The following is a 7114-nucleotide window of genomic DNA, read 5'->3' as shown; positions in this document are numbered from 1 at the left end:
TTTATATTGATTAGGTTACTGGAACAAACTCTCTGAAAATTTCTACCTTTTTGTTGAGCTCGGGGAACAGACACAGTCTCGATGTAGTGGGCCCTGAGTGACGACTCTGTGCAGCTAGCAGACAGTCGGTTTAGCCTGTTCGTCTGCTCCCTGGCCTTGGCTCTGGATTGTCAGAAATTAACTAGGCCTGTTCTGAGACTATGACCTATGCTGCAGGAAATGAGAGCAGCACCTTCCCGAGTGGGATGGATACCGTCCCGCCCTAACAGGCCAGCAGTGCCCTCAAAATTAGCCCAATTATCTATAAAGCCCACACTGTTTTCAGAGCACCACCTGGACAGCCAGCAGTTCAGCGACCATAACCTGCTGTAAGCTACATCGCCACGCCGCATTGGGATGGGGCCAGAGCATACTACAGCATCGGACATCGCCTTCGCTAATTTAAACACCTCTACAAAGTTACTCTTAGTAACCTCAGACTGACGAAGGCGTATATCATTAGCTCCTGCATGGATAACTATCTTTGAGAACCTATGCTTGCCTAGGACCCTAAGATTACCTGCTATGTCCGGCGCCCTGGCTCCCGGTATACACCTGACTAAAGCTGCTGGTGCCCCTAAAGGCTGAGCTAATTTCACGTGCCGTATGATAGAGTCCCCTATAACCAGAGCTCTTTCAGGTTTCTCAGTGGGTGCATCACTAAGGAGAGCAAACCTGTTCGACACGTGACGCGGAGAGGAGTGGTGCTCCCGTGGGCGAGCCTCAGCGGTAGCTTTGGCTCTACGCTTATGCCGCCGAGCCGTCACCCATTCGCCCCGCTGTAAGGGCTCTAATGCCGGAGTTGGGGGATTGCTAACTCCACCTAGGGCGTCCAGACTTTCCCTAACAGAAACTACACTGTTCTCACGCTCACTAACCTGCTCTAAAGCCTGGACACGCGCTTCTAGCACTGAAATCTTCTCCGTCAGAGAGCTAACTAATCTGCACTTATCACAAGTAAAGCTAATAGAGCTATCGCTAGTGACGGAGAAAGAATGACTAAACATCCTGCACTCAGCACACTGAACAGGCTGAAGGTGTGCCATGATGAAAAGATTCACGTACCTTAAATGAAGATCTGTTGATATTAAAGCAGATCAGATGGCCTCCGCTTGTGGAGGAGAAAAAAAGAAAGCTTCCGGTCTCGGGGTTCTTCCGAAAAAAGAAAGAGAAAAAACCGGAAAAAAAAAAACCGGAAAAAGGAAAGCGAAAGTGAAAAGTACAAAAATGAAAGCGACAGTATAATAAAAATGAAGACGATACTGGAAATTTATTTATAGAAAAAAAGTTAAAAAAGGATTAGTAATTAACGCCGGCACTCGCGGGAAAAAAGATTCGGCGCGAACAACTCAGGAAACAGGAAGTCCTAAAGTTATCATGGCAACTGTGGTCCTCAGTCATCATAGTAAAACTGATTGTATTAATTATCCAGAGCCATCTTCTAAGTGCATCTTGAGACTGTCCATATGGGGCCATCCTTCACAGGAGCAAAGTGATGAGAACCTCAGCCAGAAGTAGGGCACCAGTCTTCAGACAGGTCAGAAGACCAGGAGAGTCCAGTATCACTGGTATCTCAGGATCTGCACAAGCTTCCTATACAAAAAGTCATGATATATACTCACTGCCCACTTTATTAGGAACACCTGTTAATTCATGCAGTTCCCCTAATTAGCCAATCATATGGCAGCAGCACATTGCATCAAATCATACAGATACAGCTGAAGAGTTTCAGATAAACTTCACATCAAACATCAGAATGAAGAAAAAGTCTAATCTCTGTGACTTTAACCGTGGCATGGATGTTGGTACCAGATGGACTGGTTTGAGTATTTCAGAAACTCCTGGGATTTTCACACACACACACAACAGTCTCTAAAGTTTACACAGAATGGTGCAATAATAATATCAAATCAAATCAAATCAAGTTTATTTGTACAGCGCTTTTAACAATAAACATTGTCGCAAAGCAGCTTTACAGAATTTGAACGACTTAAAACATGAGCTGATTTTATCCCTAATCTATCCCCAATGAGCAAGCCTGTGGCGACGGTGGCAAGGAAAAACTCCCTCAGACGACATGAGGAAGAAACCTCGAGAGGAACCAGACTCAAAAGGGAACCCATCCTCATTTGGGCAACAACAGACAGCCTGACTATAATATTAACAGTTTTAACAGATATAACCCTCAAATGTCCTCATGGGGCCGTCCTTCACAGGAGTGGGGCGATAAAACTCCGACCAGACACAGGGCACCAGGATGGATCAAGCAGGTCCGAGGGGCAGAAGAGGCCAGCATCTCAATCCCAGGATCAACATGTAACTCAGAGGGACAGATGGGGGGGGGGGGGGGGGGGAAAGAAAACACGTTGTTAGGTATGCCCTAAAAATGACAAGTATTAAATCTGTGTGGTAGGCTCGCAGAGACGAGAGTCTTTACATCAGGCATAACACACAATGGCATGTTAATATGGTAAAAAATATATCATGACCTGCTCTGGCTGGATGCTTGATTGGGTGATGGGAGCACACTCCTCAGCAATGATGAGATGCAGATGGGACCCTTAGGCCTGGCCAAGACAATTCAGTTACATTTCACCGGGTCTGGGACATGCGACAGAATGTCTGACGGCCGATTCCCTGCAGGCTACGATAGCCAGTCGAGGTCCCCACCGTCTCCACCAAAAGATTTCCTGTTGACTCCATGTAACTCAGAGGGACAGATTTGGGGTGGGGGGGAGAGAAAGAAAACACAGGTGGTTAGGTATGCCCAATGTCACCTGAATAAGTAGGAACAGTATACATATTGCACCGAGTACAAGCAGGGACTCCGGCAACTAACTATGACAGCATAACTAAAAGGAGAGAGCCAGAAGGTAACACAGGCATGAGGGAGCCCCGGGACATAAAGCAGCCAGCCACTACACCGTCAACAAACTCGAGTGAGCAAGCGAGTGGGGACTGACAGCATCCATACATCCCAGTTTACCAAAACACTCTATGTCTGAGGACCCTCCAGATCTACTCCTTTACCTCATAAACACCATTAACAAAAGGCTTGACTAAACAGATATGTTTTCAGCCTAGACTTAAATGCTGAGACTGTGTCTGATTCCCGAACATTACTTGGAAGGCTGTTCCATAACAGTGGGGCTTTGTAAGAAAAGGCTCTGCCCCCTGATGTAGCCTTCACTATACGAGGTACCAGCAGATAGCCTGCACCTTTTGATCTAAGTAGGCGTGGCGGGTCATAGAGGAGCAGAAGTTCACTCAGGTACTGTGGTGCGAGACCATTTAGTGCTTTAAAGGTCAATAGTAGTATTTTATAATCAATACGAAATTTGATTGGGAGCCAATGCAGTGTGGATAAGACAGGCGTGATGTGGTCATATTTTCTAGTTCTAGTAAGGACTCTTGCTGCTGCATTTTGAACTAACTGGAGCTTGTTTATGCACTTATTGGAACATCCAGACAGTAAGGCATTACAATAATCCAACCTGGAGGTAACGAAAGCATGGACTAGTTTTTCTGCATCATGCAATGACATTAAATTTCTTATCTTTGCAATATTTCTGAGATGAAAGAAAGCTATCCGGGTGATGTTATCAATGTGAGTTTCGAATGAAAGACTGGGGTCAATAATCACTCCGAGGTCTTTTACTGCTGCACGTGAAGAAACAGAAAGGCCATCCAGAGTTACTGTGTAATCAGAAAACTTACTTCTAGCTGTATGTGGTCCTAGCACAAGTACTTCAGTCTTGTCAGAGTTAAGCAGAAGGAAATTTATAAACATCCAGTGTCTAATGTCCTTAACACATTCCTCAATTTTATTAAGCTGGTGTCTCTCATCAGGTTTTGCAGAGACATACAACTGTGTGTCATCAGCATAACAGTGGAAACTAATACAATGTTTACGAATAATATCGCCCAGAGGTAACATATATAGAGAAAAAAGCAGTGGACCCAAGACAGAACCTTGTGGAACACCAAACTTTACCTCGGTACGTCTAGAAATATCACCATTTATATCAACATACTGATAACGATCAGTTAGATAAGACCTGAGCCAGGAGAGGGCCATTCCCTTAACTCCCACAACATTTTCTAGTCTATCCAGAAGAATGGAATGATCAATGGTATCAAATGCTGCACTAAGGTCAAGCAACACAAGTAGCGAGACACAGCCCTGATCAGACGCCAACAGTAGGTCGTTTACTACTTTAACCAGTGCTGTCTCTGTGCTATGATGAGGTCTAAATCCTGACTGATACATTTCATGGATGTTATTCCTATGTAAATATGAGCATAACTGCTGTGCCACAGCTTTTTCAAGGATCTTGGAGATAAAGGGGAGGTTTGATATTGGCCGATAATTGGACAGCTGACAGGGATCAAGGTCAGGTTTTTTAATCAGGGGTTTGATAACTGCTAGTTTAAAGGATTTGGGTACATAGCCAATCATAAGAGAAGAATTTATTATTTTTAGAAGCGGTTCAATTACTCCAGGCATTATCTGTTTGAATAGATGTGTCGGTAAGGGATCTAGTACGCAAGTTGAGGCTTTTGATGTAGAGATTAATGAAAGTAATTCAGTTTCTTTTAGGGGAGTAAAACATTCTAACTGATGATCTGATACAGTTATATTGTTAACTACAAGGTCACTTTCATTGTCTAACCTTAAATTAGTAGTTTGAATTTTTTGTCGGATATTCTCAATTTTGTCATTAAAAAAATTCATAAAGTCGTTGCTACTACATACTGCAGGTGTGCATGTGTTGATAGTGGACTTATTCCTGGTTAATTTTGCTACAGTATTAAATAGGAATCTAGGATTATTTTTGTTATCTTCTATTAGGGAGGAGAAATATGTTGATCTCGCAGCACTAAGAGCTTTTCTATACTTCAGGAAGCTCTCCTTCCACGCTAATTTGAACACTACCAATTTTGTTTGACGCCATTTACGTTCCAATTTTCGAGTGGTCTGTTTTAATGTGCGAGTGTCATCATTATACCAGGGTGCTAATTTTTTGTCTCTGACCATTTTCCTTTTTAGAGGAGCTACATTATCTAAAGTATGGCGGAATGTTGACTCTAAGCATTCAGTTGCCTGATCAAGTTCTGCAGGGGCTGACAGTGACCCAATCAAAGTTGACAGCTCTGGGAGATCATTTATAAAGCTCTGTGCAGTAGTTGACGTGAAAGTACGTTTAATACAGTAGCGTGGTGAGGTGCATATATTATTACTCAGACATATTTTGAATGAGATGAGACAATGATCTGAGATAACTTCAGACTGTGGAAGTATGACTATATTGTCTACGTTTAATCTGAATGTTAGTATTAGATCAAGGGTGTGACCACCATTATGGGTCGGTCCTATGACATTCTGCTTAATCCCGACTGAATCTAAGATGGACACAAACGCTGTTTTTAAAGGGTCTTCTGAGTTATCGAAGTGAATATTAAAATCTCCGACAACTAAAGCTTTGTCTAAGGAAATAACCAAATCTGAGATAAAATCTGCAAATTCAGAAAGAAACTCAGAATATGGCCCCGGGGGCCTGTAAATAATAAGCAATGGAATTAACTGGGTAGACTTATTTTTCGAGGCTACATACATTATATGAGTATGAAGAACTTCAAATGTATTAAATTTATAACCAGGTTTGTGTGTTACACCTAGATAATCGTTATAAATAACCGCGACGCCTCCTCCTCTGCCAGTTAGACGAGGCTGGTGTATATAACTGTATCCAGGAGGACTCGCTTCATTTAATGCTATATATTCATTTGGCTTAATCCATGTTTCTGTTAAACACAGTACATTAAACTCCTGATCAGTAATGAGTTCATTAACCATTAGCGCTTTAGATGTAAGAGATCTAATATTTAATAGCCCCACCTTTAGATCAAAGGTGCTGGCAGCAGCTGTACAGTCAGTCTGATCTAATTTTATATTGATTAGGTTACTGGAACAAACTCTCTGAAAATTTCTACCTTTTTGTTGAGCTCGGGGAACAGACACAGTCTCGATGTAGTGGGCCCTGAGTGACGACTCTGTGCAGCTAGCAGACAGTCGGTTTAGCCTGTTCGTCTGCTCCCTGGCCTTGGCTCTGGATTGTCAGAAATTAACTAGGCCTGTTCTGAGACTATGACCTATGCTGCAGGAAATGAGAGCAGCACCTTCCCGAGTGGGATGGATACCGTCCCGCCCTAACAGGCCAGCAGTGCCCTCAAAATTAGCCCAATTATCCATAAAGCCCACACTGTTTTCAGAGCACCACCTGGACAGCCAGCAGTTCAGCGACCATAACCTGCTGTAAGCTACATCGCCACGCCGCATTGGGATGGGGCCAGAGCATACTACAGCATCAGACATCGCCTTCGCTAATTTAAACACCTCTACAAAGTTACTCTTAGTAACCTCAGACTGACGAAGGCGTATATCATTAGCTCCTGCATGGATAACTATCTTTGAGAACCTGTGCTTGCCTAGGACCCTAAGATTACCTGCTATGTCCGGCGCCCTGGCTCCCGGTATACACCTGACTAAAGCTGCTGGTGCCCCTAAAGGCTGAGCTAATTTCACGTGCCATATGATAGAGTCCCCTATAACCAGAGCTCTTTCAGGTTTCTCAGTGGGTGCATCACTAAGGAGAGCAAACCTGTTCGACACGTGACGCGGAGAGGAGTGGTGCTCCCGTGGGCGAGCCTCAGCGGTAGCTTTGGCTCTACGCTTATGCCGCCGAGCCGTCACCCATTCGCCCCGCTGTAAGGGCTCTAATGCCGGAGTTGGGGGATTGCTAACTCCACCTAGGGCGTCCAGACTTTCCCTAACAGAAACTACACTGTTCTCACGCTCACTAACCTGCTCTAAAGCCTGGACACGCGCTTCTAGCACTGAAATCTTCTCCGTCAGAGAGCTAACTAATCTGCACTTATCACAAGTAAAGCTAATAGAGCTATCGCTAGTGACGGAGGAAGAATGACTAAACATCCTGCACTCAGCACACTGAACAGGCTGAAGGTGTGCCATGATGAAAAGATTCACGTACCTTAAATGAAGATCTGTTGATAT

Source organism: Neoarius graeffei, chromosome 3 (genome assembly GCF_027579695.1).
Source record: "Neoarius graeffei isolate fNeoGra1 chromosome 3, fNeoGra1.pri, whole genome shotgun sequence".
Taxonomy (NCBI): Eukaryota; Metazoa; Chordata; class Actinopteri; order Siluriformes; family Ariidae; genus Neoarius; species Neoarius graeffei.
The sequence above is the reverse complement of the archived record's forward strand: the minus strand, read 5'-3'. Positions refer to the sequence as shown.